The sequence below is a fragment of the Spermophilus citellus genome (genome assembly GCF_964194105.1).
Source record: "Spermophilus citellus genome assembly, chromosome: 3".
In the NCBI taxonomy this organism is placed as follows: domain Eukaryota; kingdom Metazoa; phylum Chordata; class Mammalia; order Rodentia; family Sciuridae; genus Spermophilus; species Spermophilus citellus.
This window is the reverse complement of record NC_138184.1, coordinates 46951015-46965386: the sequence shown is the minus strand read 5'-3', so window position 1 is coordinate 46965386 and position 14372 is coordinate 46951015. Positions and strand designations below refer to the sequence as shown.

The following is a 14372-nucleotide window of genomic DNA, read 5'->3' as shown; positions in this document are numbered from 1 at the left end:
TGTACAGTATTTTTTAATTTTTAACTTTGGTACTAGGAATTGAACCCATTGGTGCTTAACCACTGAGCCACATGCCGGAGACCTTTTTATTTTTTATTTTAGGCAGGGTCTCACTAAATTGCTTAAGGCCTCACTAAATTGCTGAGGCTGGCTTTGAATTTGAGATCCTCTTGCTTCAGTTTCCCGAGATTGGGATTATAGGCCTGCAGCACCACATCCTGCTGGCTTCTAGAAAGGACCACCCAGAGCTTCACACATATTCTTGTTTTCATCCAACTGTCATCTTTTGAAGCTCAGCTTTATCTTAGTATCTCAGAAGAGAAAAAAGAAGTACAGAGATAAAAAGGGATAGATCAATGTCCCAAAGAAAGGACAGATTGTTCTAGCTCAATCTGGAATGATCAAACACATCCCAGGAAAGCAAAGTTGACAGGTCTGACATCAAACAGAAGATGTGGCAGGGACTTAGATTAGGTATAACCTACAGAGACAATCAACCAAAGGCACCAGGTGTGCAGGAGGAGATGGATCCCTTTCTTTTGCTGCCCAGTTGGTTTCTGTTTATGACAAGAACAATGATTTTGAGCAGACAAACCTTGCAGTGCTGTGAACTCCAGAGAGGAACACAAAACACGTTCACAACTACAACCCCTAACTATTCTCCTAGCACCAATATTTTTTTTTTTAAGAGAGAGTGAGAGAGGGGAGAGAGAGAGAGAGAGAGAGAATTTTTAATATTTATTTTTCAGTTCTCGGCGGACACAATATCTTTGTTGATATGTGGTGCTGAGGATCGAACCCGGGCCGCACGCATGCCAGGCGAGCGCGCTACCGCTTGAGCCACATCCCCAGCCCTCCTAGCACCAATATTCCTTCAGATGTTTAGCCCATGTGTGTCCTCAGCAACATATGCCCACACTTAGAACCAGGGAACATGGCATTGGGTGTTTTAGAACATTCTGCTCCTAACTGAGAACAAAATATATCAAATCTGATGATTCTAAATTAAAAAAAAAATCTACTAAACAACCACTTGGGATTGATTGGATTGGGAATACATTTTTTTTTTAATTTAAAATTTCCTATTTGGGATTTCAGACATTTTACCACCCACTAAGCAACAGTATGCAGAAAAACAGGGTACAAAGCATGCTGTTCAAGAAACAGGTAGGTAATTCACAATGGATTCACATGGCCCTTCTGTTGTCCTCCACTCCCTGAAAGATGAACAGATGAAGAGCTTCAAAACGCTATTTCTTGAGAGGGGTACTCAAGCAGAACATAAGACTGATTGACTATGTTGAGACAGTTTTAATTTTGTAGTGCATTTTTAATGACAGGAATTTAAAAATGCCCACTAACAATGGATTTTTCCACAGGCTCATGACAAACACTGCTCTCAGTGCCACATATTTGCAACCCTGAAACATAGTAATTATGTGTTATTTCTAAGTCTCAGCAATTAATATGCAGCCAGATGTATCATTATCTACAGCCTATTAAAATTTAGAAGCTTGTGAATATGAAAAAGAAGGTATCAGATGACAAAGGTGACAAGGAGCCTTGGAGACCTGCCTCTGCACCCCTCATCACTTTCAGCTCATTTCAATAATGCAGTGATAATCAAGAATATGGGTAGACAATGGCAACTGACTTAAAATACAGAAGTAAATACAAATCTGTGACTTAACTACTGGGTTTGGTAAAGAAATGTTGGCTTAGCTGCCAGAGAGGAAGAAGTAAGGGGTGCTAACAAAAATTTCCAGAAGAGACAAGGACAGTTTTGTTGAAAATTCCTATGTGTGGAGAAGGGCAACGTTTGTTCTCATGTGTTTTCCAGTAAGGGCCATCTACAGGGGGAAGGATTCCTTTAGGAAGCTGCAGGGTATCTCACCTGGCAAATGTCTCCCTGGTAAAGGTTCCTGAGCATCTGCAGATGGCAAAGAGTAAGGGGAAGGAGTGAGGGACACTCCTGAGTGTACAGAGAAGAGATGTTTCCAGGGGCAGCAAGGGCCTCCTGACCCTGCAGAACCTCAGTGAATTGTTACTAAATAAATTATATGGTGACAGAGCCCCTGTCTACTCACAGATTCAAGCAGTTTTCTAGAAACAGAGAAACCATCTCACACTTGCTCCTGGTGTGAGTCTTCTAGTTCTGAAGCACTATGTCAACAGCAAGGACCTATGGGGAGGGTAGGAAGAGGAACCAAGAAAAACAGAGCCAGCCACCATCACCAGTACCAGGTGCTGGCATGCACTCTCTCATCTATTCTATGCAGCCACCCTATCACTCCATTTTATAGAAGAGGAAGCAGGTTCAGAGAAGTGAAATCTTGCTCCAAATCATTCCTAGTAATTATCTGGCAGAACTACAATTTGAATCCAGATCTACCTGACATGAAAGCCTTTCCTGCCAGGATACATAATTTCCTCTTATTAATAACGTAATAGTAATACACATGGCAACTTTGTGCCAGGCAGAGTCAAAGTGCTTTCTGTGAATGGTATCCTTAACTTCTCTTTAGTGCGATTAATATACCCATTTCACAAAGCAGATGACTGAGACCCAGAGGTGTTAAGAATTTGTCTAGGGTCACACAGCCAGGACCGAGCCCAAGGCTACTACTCAGCCAGCCTGGGTTCTCAACCACAGCATGGCTCTTAGTTTCCTAATTCATATGGGAACCTTGAAGGAAACAAAGGCTAGAGGCAGTGGGGAGGTGGAGACTGAGGCAGAAAGTGTTCAAGTAGAAGCGGATGATTCAACATTCAAGCCCTATAACTCTGGCATCTGCAGTCCCTCTTGGTTCCTCTGGAGCATCTCAGAGAGCTTGGCCAGGTACACAGGTGTCTGCTTATGCCCCCAGCAGGGGTACTCTGCTAAGCGCACACCTGGGGACTGGTGGGTGGCATACAGCAACAGGTCCACTCTGCCAAGCTCCCCAGTGAGATGGCCTGCTTCTCTACTTGCCTTTTCCCAGGTTGATGGTCACTACCCATATGTTAGTTTTGCTAATGACTCAAACTCAAGTAGAGATTCTTTGAAGGCAGAGAGTGTGCCTTTTGTTTTCTAAACATGGGGGGAAATGACATATACTGTCAGGTCTCAATACATATTTAGTGACAACTAAAGAATAGTAGGAGTCATTTTTTATTTGTCCAACTCTTTACCAGCTCATAGCCATCATGCTATGGAGTTTTCCCACATTTCCAACAAAGGATTTATTTATAAGTAAAGCTCCCTGCTAATGAACAGGGCATGAAGAATTCAAGCAACCTAATCCACCCCATCTCCTTGTCTTGGGTCTGTGTCTGTGGTTGGCCCTTAGCTAAGATTCTCAGATGAGGCATGTCAGGCAGAAGGTGCCCCCATGGCCAGGGTGCTTCTCTATCCAAAGGTCACATACCAATTCCTGTTTAAAACGTATTCTGGGAACAACTAGAAAAACCACACAAGATTTTTTTTTTTTTTTTTAATTCTACCTGGCAGGAATGAATGTGAAGCTTGCCAATGTTCTTGGGACATCTTTTGTTAAAAATAACTAACATCCATTGCCAGCTCAGATTCCTGGGAAACTGAGTGGTTATTTCCTACAAAGGAAAAGAGTGACCTGAGAGCAGACCCCTTGATAGGGATTGCCAGCCACAGCATCTACTAAACTGATCTACATTCAAAACACACTACTGTTGCTGCTGCTGATGCTCTATTGAACACTTGCTCCACGGAAGCCCTTTGCATGCCCACTTGATCTTCACAATTCCCTTGGAAATTCTCACTTTACAGATGAGGAAACTGAGGTGTAGAGGACCGATGGGTCCAAAGCTCTCCAGTGGCCAAGGGGGGATTTGAATTCAGCTTACTCTGGTCCTGAAATTCAAGTTCCTCAACACTACACTCAGGCCCAAAGTGAAATATAATCTTGCCCAATCCTTCCCCCTCAGGGCGAAGGAAAAAAGGAAGAGGATAGGTAAAATGATTGCAGCTGGAATTAGGGACCTATCTTAGAACCTTTGAAAAGAAAAAGTAATTAATGTCCTTAGGGCAGAAACTTTTTTTTTTTTTTAATGTTGGCTAACAACTAGTCCAGGATCCTCCCCTTACCCTTCCCTCCCTCCTGCTTTTCTTCTTTCCTTCCCTCTCTCCTTCTTCCTTCCTTTTTTTTCTGTACTGGGAATTGAACCCAGAGGTGCTTTAGCTCTGAGTTATAGCCCCAGTCCATTTTTTTTTAAATTTTTAAAACAGGGTCTCACTAAGGTTCCAAGACTAGCCCCAAACTCACAATCCTCCTATCTCAGCCTCCCAAGTCACTAGGAATATAAGAGTGCACCACCACACCTGGCTCAAAATAATTTTCAGTGACACATAAAAGACACTATTTATCTACTTAAAAGTCTTAAATCTGAAATCTAGGTCCTATATATAATATCCAAATTTTAAGTTTAGTCTGTGACCAATCCTTTTAGAGCTTGCAGAACATGCCTATTGCAGTTTCTGAACTCTAGGTACCACTTAGTATTCCCCTTCCGCCACAAGTACAGATTACCTGAGCTATTGTGTATTTGATGTTTCCTCGAGTTACTTTTTATTTAGGTAAACTTATAAAAATAAACAATATCACTACTTACTTGGAAAACTATCACCTGCTAAAACAGAAACTTTAAAAAATGAACACTATTAAGTTTTTGTCAGATACTCTTGTTTGCCTGAAGCTTCTGAGCCTAAGGCCTGTACTTTGTTAAGAAGGAAAATTAGCAAGTGATAGAGAGGTGTTAAAGACATACTAGCTCCAAACTGAGCTTGACATAATTAGGACAGGAAGAGAATGGGGAAATGATTCAAAATTATTTTGTGCCTCAGCAATTTAGAAGGACCCAATCAACTTATCAAGACTCTGTCTCAAAATATAAAATAAAAAGGACAGATGTAGCTTGGTGGTTAAGTGCCCTAGGCTCAGTACCAAAAAATAAAAAAAATTGTGTCTTGTCTCCATATCATTTGAGCTGCCACAAGAGTATGAATCCCACCTTCTGGGAAATAATGATCTAATCTAATCTTTTCATTCCAGAAGCAAAGATTCCTGAGAGACTGAGCCTACTTATGCACTGTCACCAGCTAGTAGGGGAACTCTTGTTAAGAGCAAGCTCTTGTTAAGAATCAGCTTAGAAATAAATGCTACATTTACACAACCTTCCAGGCAAGCTCCTGCTCCTTGATGTAGGTCCCAGAACGGAGCATGTACATAAAGCATTCAGAGACTAATAAGAGAAAACAAGTCTCTTCTCAATGTTTCCGCCTTCAAAGTTTTCAGATAAGTCACCATTCAACAGCTGAGGCAGAGGGAGGTGATGTCTCACCATGTCTGTGGCTTACATGTAAACCACCATCAGTTGTTCCAGCTTCTAACAGTTCATTTCCTTCTTTACAGTGGTTTCCAAACCCTCGTGCAAGATCACATCCAAAAGTCCCCAAGAAAATCAACAACCAGCAAGGAAGATGGCTGGCAAGGTATGTGAAAATGAACCAAGACCTCTTAAACCAAACAGGATGTCGAAGACTCACCCACACCCCTCCCCCACCAGGTGAGGTCAGGAATTAAGAATGAGCTGGGTGTATGTAGAGCATACAGGAGGCCCAGGGTTCTATCCCCACCACTGCCATGGGGGCAGGGGGAGTCTACACCAGTGACCTCTAGTTACCTTCTCTGTATCTGCCCTTGGTCATTCTTAGCATGCCTGCATTGCTTAGGGATTAGAAAAGGTTAGCTTGTCAATTTAAGATAACACACTAGAGAAGGGATCTTGCACTGGCCTTGGGTTCAGACCAGAAAGCAGGCAGAGGGAAGATTTACCACTTAGGCCCCTTGGTCATCAGGCCCAGCTCCATCTCTTTCCAACCACTGGCCTATTCCCTTTTCCTTCTATGGCTTCTTCCTCTGGAAATACTGTGAACTTCCAAATCTAACAACAAGTGGCAAGTGCTAAGTATTTACCATTATATATATTTTAAGGTCCTGACAAGTGCTTTCAGTTTTATTTAACTCAATTAGGTTGTCAACCTCTAGTGGTATCTATGAAAGAGAACCTTCAGGAAGTGCTGTAGTTTGCCTGTTTTTCACCTCCTCTGCACACATTACAGTTTAGAAAGATATCACGTAAAGATATGCCACCTCAAGGGGGAGGGAAAAAAAAGGGAGAGAATTGAACAACAGCAGGGGAGGTAGAGAGGGAAGATGGGAGGGGAGGGGAGGGGAGGGGGGATAGTAGGGGATAGGAAAGGTAGCAGAATACAACAGTCACTAATATGGCATTATGTAAAAATGTGAATATGTAACAGATATGATTCTGCAATCTGTATTTGGGGTGAAAATGGGAGTTCAAAACACAATTTGAGTCAAATGTATGAAAGATGATATATCATGAGCTATGTAATGCTTTAAATAATCAATAAAAAAAAAGATATGCCACCTCATGTAGAAAAGGTTGTGGCCTCCTTCTTTGTGGGCTTTTATTCCTTTTTCTTTTTAAATTCTAACATTTATCTCATTTCAAATATAAAGCAAGGGCTTGCTTGTGGTTGGATCTTTTGGAATGTAGACCAAAGTCAAGGCCACCTGTCTACAGGCCTGAAGATGAAGTCACTCTGTGCAACTTTAATGGGGTTCACTTTGAATGCCTTCCAAATAGCCAGTGCTGCTTACAACCCCACTCAGGAACATGACTATCTTGAGTCAACAATGTGGCATGCCAAGAGGTCAAGGCTGGGCAAAGAGGGAACTGTCATCTTGCCGGGACTCCTAATCTCTCTAAAACTCTGTTTCTTTGGTTGATAAAGAGGATAGCGTTTGCCTTACCAACCTCCCTCAGCTGATGTAAGGTCCAAAGGGGATAAAACATATGAAATTTGAACAAGGGGTAGCACTGCTATTACTTTAGTGAACACAATGAAAAGGAGAGGGGATTCTCTGATTGTAACATCCCTTCCCCCATTCTCTACATCCCAAAATGCCATATACATACAAACAGGTTTACACTGGTTCCGTCATATATATATATATATATATATATATATATATATATATATATATATATATATAGTTATGCTCAACTTTTCTTCCTCTTTATTTCTGGGACACTAGGGTATTTCTATTTGCTAGTTGGTAATGACTGCAAATGATGCCACTGCAACCTGTGCCAGAGACCATGGTCCATGGTCCGTAGAACTATTTTATTCCCCTATTACTGGGCAGAAAGGCTGATGATTTTTCTGGTTACTATAAATAAGCAGGAAAGGATACTAGGCTGGAATTAGACAATTGGATGTCGAACTCCAGCTCTGCAATGCCCAACTGTGCAATCCTGGGCAAATCACAGAGACTCTCTAACCCTGGAATCCTCATTTTTAAAATGAGAATAATTAAGAGTCAAAGAATATAAAAGTGCTCTGAAACATAATAAAATGCAAAAATATAAAGTATGAAACTATGCAAGTAACGTCATTAAGAACAATTTGGACACAGTTTTCACCCCAAAAGCTGGAACAATGGGTCCAGAGATTTGAAGCCTTTTTGTCCTTCAATATGCAAAAGAAGTGCATTATTTTGCAAAACCCACAGCATTGGGTTTTACCATGTCCATCAAACATTTGCAACATCAATTAAGTAAGAATTAGCAGTGATTACTAGTTGCCTTTTTCATTTATATATAATTCTATTAAAGTGGACATTTTAAATAACCTTTATTTTCAGAGTTCCTTGAATGTGAACTGTCTTTTGCCCATTTGACAGGGGACATCCTGGGGTATTCTTCTATATCTGTATAAATTACTTATATGACAAAGACATTAATCTTAAGTCTGTCATCATTATTATAAATGATTATATAATTATATAATTTTATAATCATTATTAAAAAATATATACATATATGTCTAAGGAAGCATATTAAAGAAAAAAATTTTGTTTGTTGATATGGCACCATCAGTATCTCTGGGCTGATCAATACTCATGATTTCCTGGTACACTGAGGATGCCCAGAAGAAATAAGCAAAGACAAGAAAGAGAACAGTATATCACATTTGCAAAAGTAATGAGGAGAAGGAAAGCTGCTGGGGTGGGGTGGGGGGAATACATTCAACTGTGCAGTGGGAGAGATGCGGGGAGGGATGGCAGTTTTCAAACATTGAAGGCAATGATACACAAGAGAGAATTACTAAATAAGGTGAGCTCCAGAAAGCAATGTTACAATTAAGGAAGGGTTTTCTTATGATCCATAATGAACAAGGACAAAGCATATAGCCTTGGAAGGTTATGAGCTCTCTGTTCCTGGAGGTGTTTAAGCAGAGATCGAATAGATCCAGCAATGGGATAAGAACTGGGCTACAGGTCTGCAACAGATCTTGCCCATTCTGAGGTTCTCTGATGCAATGACCCTAGGTCATTTCCTGGAGTCTGCTCTTGTTTGTTTCATAAATCCCTGGAGGGAGGAGGGGAGGCTGTTTTGCTACTCCTTTCCTTCTCATCTTAGGAGCCAGAAAGGAAGAAGAAAAAAAAAAAAAGCCAACAAATTTACCGTTAAGGTTTCTGGTTCAGCTCCAATTAATTGAAGTGTACTAATAATCAGGGTCACCCTTTGCAAAAGGACACAATGGCCCAAACATAGAAGGTCCAGGCACAAGTATTGCTAGACTTGAAAAAAAAAAAAAAACCTACTCCTTTCCTAGTGGAAGGTTCACAAGCCTTTCCTGATTAAATTGTGACAGCCTCTTCTAAGCCAGTAACTGATATCAATTTATTAATTTAAAATAATAAGGAAAGCATTAGAAACCACTGGCTCTCGCTCCTGACAGCCCATGAGCCAATACAACAAGAAAAAATGGCAATAGGATTGCAGCAATTTCCTTATTTTGTGTGTGACCTCTATCCATTACCAATGCTGACAAATTAGGTGAGGCAACTGCACACATACATCACAAATGAAGCAGCCATAACACACACACACACCACTAATAACAATTACAATTACATAAGGCTTTGCAAAATTAAGATATATCAGTAAATATTAAGATATAATATATGATCAGTAATTCAGCAGTTATGAAAACAGTGGCACTGATCCAGGATTTTATAGGCAATCACAGGGTGTCTTAAGAAGAAATGACACAATTTGCAATACCCAGACGTTAGTTGGGCCTTCCAGTTACTGGTTTACTTGGAAGGCTGGTGGTTCATGTAGATAAGCAAAATGACTAATAAAAGAACTAACAGTGTCACCTCCACAGAGCTGAGCATGCAGAATTCTGCCAAAACTCAGCTGCCTGGTCTTAAGAAACACAAAATGGAAATTACCAAAACCCTCCCAAACAGGCTTGAAAACCCCACTACCATAGGTCACAGCTATTCAATGAAGTGGGCTGTAGGAAGCATTGACCTCTGGTGGGGTCTCCTACCCATATAATCAGAAAAAAAATGGCCCTTCCATTGTCAGGCAATTAGCTTGAGCAGGCAGGTTCACCCTTCATGTGTTATGTGGTGAGACCTATGATTTAGTCATTACAGGCGATGTGATGTGGTTGGGAAAGTACAGACTTCAGGGTCACACTGGGCTGTGAATCTTGGCTTCTCCACCCAGTAGCTTATCACCCTGGCAAGTCACTGTCCTGTTCAGAGCCTCAGTTTTTCCTTCTACGAAAGGGGACAATAATACCAGCGTCCTAGGATTGTTATGATGATAATTAAAGTGAAGAATGTAAGTAAAGCTCCCCAAATACACTGCTATATCTAAAACAGCATTCAGGAAATCAGGATGGTGATCATAATACCACTGTAGGGATTTTTAAGATGCCAAAGTACTGATGATTTTATTCAGCACTTACTATGTGTCAGGCACTATGCTAAGCAGTGCACAAGATTTCTCTCATTTGAACCTCACTGTTGTCTTAGGAGGTAGAACTATCATCACCTCCATTTTACCACTGAAGAAATTGGGGCTTTGAGAGGCATGGTGGATTGTTCAAGGTTGTACTCCTGACAGGTGATAGAGATGGCTTTGGGACCCAGACAATATTGTTCCAGAGTTGATGCCACGAACAGATTTAAAGTCAACTTGTATAAAGCTAATCCATTTTTCTTTAGTAAACCTGCTCTTAGTTTATGTGCATCCTGGATGTCCATGATCCCCAAGATACTTTTCCATGTGAATGAGCTTTCAGAGTTATGACCCAATGAGCACAACCAGATCCTATTAACAGTAGCCTTTTCCTGTGTAACTTTGCATGGCTCTCTACCCAGCAAGATCTCTGAGGTCACATGGTTGATTCATGGGGATTATTTATGTAGTCATCTGAAGAAATCCATTTCCATGCATCTGGTCATATATACCAACAGTATATATGATGCAGATTCCAAGGAAAGTATATATTACTGGAAACCAATAACCCTTTAGCTCTCCAGCTGCCGTTCAAGGAACAGAGAGAGCCTCAGGTGTGTAAAATTTCCAAATACACATGTTGACTGATGAGGCATAAATCATGGCAGAGTTCACTGTGTTCTTCAGCTGAGGCTTAAAAAAATACATTCTTAGGTACTCAAGATAATGCATCTAAAAGGTAATATTTAAAAAATGTTTTTGTAGTTGTAAATGGACAGAATGCCTTTATTTTATTTGTTTATTTTTATATGGTGCTGAGGATAAAACCTAGTGCCTCATGCATGCTAGGCAAGCGCTCTACCACTGAGCTATAGCTCCAGCCCTAAAAAGGTAATATTTTAAAGTATTTTATATATCTGTTAAGCTTTGTCTCTCTCTCCTTTCCCCCCCTAGAAATAAATACCCTTAGATGCTACAAGGGATGCCGGATATTGAAGGTTGAACTAAATCCATCAGGAAGTCTGGCATTGGATCTTGGCTTAAGATGCTGATTTTCTTTGTGTACTTCTGCAAGTTACCTTCCCTCAGTGTCCTTATTCATAAAGTGGGGAGAATAATCCATGCTTTATGTTAACCTTATAACATAATTGGGGTCTCAAGAGAAACACTAGACATGACAGACTTTGAAAAGAGGTAGAACTTTGTTATTTCTAGATGCATGTCATTATTCCCAGGGTCATGCAAAGCCACTGGCTGAGGCAAAGTCAGAATCTATACCTTTGAGACCCAAGGCAATACTCAACTATTCACAAGACAGGCATATGGTTTACATGTTCCAACCTTTTACAACCACTGAGAGACAAAGGCAATACAAATACCACCCACCAAATCAGGCCTAATCCTGACCAATATCTAAGACGGTAAATCTTAACCCCCAAAGTAAGTTGTCCACCAAATTATCAGATATATTCTTAGAAATAACAGAAAATCCTTCTTTGTATTTTTTATTAAAAATGAAATGGAGGCTGGGCATGGTGGCACATAACTGTAATCCCAGAGATTCAGAAGGCTGAGGCAACTCAGCAAGACCCTGTCTCTAAATAAAATATAAAAAGGACTGGGGATGTGGCTCAGTGGTTAAACATCCTTGGGTTCATTCTCTGGTATCAAAGAAAAAGAAAAAGAAAGAAAGAAAGAAAAATGAAATGGAGGGGCTGGGGTTATAGCTCAGTGGTAGAGCCTTGTCTAGCATGTGTGAGGCACCAGGTTCAATCCTCAGCACTGCATAAAAGTAAACAAATAAAATAAAGATATGCTGTCTATCTACAACTACTTAAAAAAATTAAAAGAATTGAAATGGAGCCAGGTGCAGTAGCACACATCTGTAATTCTAGTGACATAGAAGACTGAGGCAGGAGGAATGCAAAAGACCAGCCTGGGCAACATAGCAAGACATATCAAAAAATAAATAGGGCTGAGGGTGTAGCTCAGTGAAAGTGTGCTTGCCCAGCACGCATAAAACCCTGTTTAAAAAAAAAAAGTTTTTAAGACTCTTAAAATTCTAGCTTTCTTAGCCAATATGTCCATTCACCTAAGCTTTCTTCATTTAAAAGCAAACCTACTGTGAGGAAGTAGAATTTTTAACTTACAGAGTATAATAGTTTTCTTTTAGTGAATTGATAAGGTGTTCAAAACACCTAAGCTGTCTAGAATGAACAGTCCCTTCTGGCATGGGAAGTGGCATGGGAATAAAAATGAAAACAGATAAATTGAGCAAGACCATATCAAGATCAGAAAAAATATACAGAACAATGCTTATATCATACCATGCTTCTCTATGAAAATCCAGAGCCATGTCCTAAGCTCCTTAGATTTCACAGTTAATGATTAGAGCTGGAAGGATCTAGCTGGTTATGGGTATTAAAATTGAACATTTGTAACTCAGCTCATATACTCATGTTATAAGAAATACCAGATTAAGAAGCAGCATTATATTAACAGTCATAAAATAGCAGACAAGCAACATCACAATCCATAGTTTAATAGATCTTTCTTTAAAGAAAAATAAAATTTAAACGTTATCACATTTTGTTCTCACTAGAAACTACCACTGGTATTTAAAAAAATTACAAAGCATTTTAATTAAATCTCAACAGAATTTTTATTATTTGCGTTCAAGAGAACTTTATTTTGCACCATTTTTTACTCAAGTGTACGGTGTCAAATGCACATAAAGGCTTGCTCCCCACAAGGTTTTTCATGAGTGACCTTCCCTAACACACTTGCTGCAAACAGGATCCAGTGCTGGAAAGCACCGAGAAGGCCACACACTGTCCTCCCTGTAGCAAACTCAGAACACCACTGTGAATCTACAGGGCACAGGTGCTCTGCTGTAAGTGCCTTTGAAGGTCAATGAGTCCTAATATTCTGGAAAAGACCTTTGGAAAGACCCCCTTTTTTCTTTTTATGACAGCCATATTCTTTCTACAAAGAAAATGATCAATATTAAAAACAAAACAAATAAGCCTTTTAGAGGCATTAAGAGCCAATGTCTACTTTATGAATAATTATATAACTATGTTTTTTAAAAGGCAGATAAGTGAATACTGTTTTTTTAAACATCTACAAATACTGACGACACCTACTGGTAGAAAATAGATCTAGTTAACTGCTTATGGAGAGGCTATCCCTACCAAGATTGGTTGTCTTTTGTGCTAACAATGAAACCAGAAAACTTTCCCTTAAACTGACTTGGGCTTCTTTCTCCAATTTTGCTTATTGCCATTATTAGTCATTGATGTGTCAGATTAATGAAGCTAAAAGGCATCTCTTCCCTGAAGTTGCATTAAATATACTTTTACTCTGGTTTAAAACAACAACAACAAGAAAACTCAATGAGGGTGATACCTGAAGAATATCTACCAACTATTTCCAAAAAATCACTAATTTACCCATCCATACTCTCTCTCATACCTGACATCTTCAGAAAAGGAAAATAAGTCATATTTTAACATTTGGATCCAGTTACCAAAGAAGAAAATTAATATTTGACATCTGACGATACATTTCTTTCAGCATATTTGTGAACTACAGACATACCTATATTCTCTGCATAGGAATAAGATTAAAGAGATAAATTGCACTGTTCCTCCATTCATTAAATTATAAAGTTACCATTGAAAAGTATACTGTATCCATTCCAAGCCTGAACAACTTGAATTCTATGTAGGTGCCATCTTGACAAAACTTAAAAAAGAATCCAAATGCCACTAGGGCCACCACATTTTCACAGCTGTTGGGAACAAAAACTCTGAAAATATTCAACTGAGCTGGAGTATGGAGTGTGGAGTGGGGGCAAAAAAGAGAAGTTAATTTTGCTCTCAGTCTACTGAAAGCTGTTGGGAGCCTTGCCAGCCTGGAGCAGATCCTGATAAAGTCAATGAATCTTTGATGCCACTCTTCCAAATACACATAATTCAGCAAGAAAAGTGCACACACTGAGCAGTAGTGGGTGATGTGGAACTCCAAGAAGGCTGTGATGGGGCCACGGCACACCTGCCTTCAGTCTCCCCCACCTGACCTTTGCAATGGTTGTATTCTCAGAGTGAGGCCGGGGAGAGTGGAAATAGAAACCACAGAGTGTGTGTTGGGTCCTATGGCTCCAGCATAGCTTGGGCCACAGCAAAGCTGTGGTCTAATGAAAGCAACTGTTTTCCTTAAGGCCCTTTCAAAAGTTAGGACTGTTTTGTCCTCCAGCTGAGCCCAACTTTTAAGGCCAGTAAGCCATTTGCCAGAGAAATAGAACATGGGAGGAAGAGGAGGACTAAATACAAGCCCTAGGACTCCCACTCATTACCCCCAAGGCACAGGAAAATTCCAGAAAGGGAAATGTTTTCAGTCCTCCAAGGCAGCTTTTTATCAACAGAAGGAGTTTAATTCATTTTCAAGATCCATGTGAGGAGACAAAGTACTCTTTTAGCTCCAGACCCTTAGATAAATGACCCCCT

General features: G+C 40.0%; 1 protein-coding gene across 4 annotated transcripts in view; it reads right to left on the bottom strand.

Annotated features, from left to right (window-relative positions):
• The window catches only part of ARHGEF3 (Rho guanine nucleotide exchange factor 3), a 276854-nt gene that overhangs the window by 56055 nt on the left and 206427 nt on the right, over nt 1–14372 (bottom strand). The gene's annotated exons all lie outside the window — the stretch shown is intronic.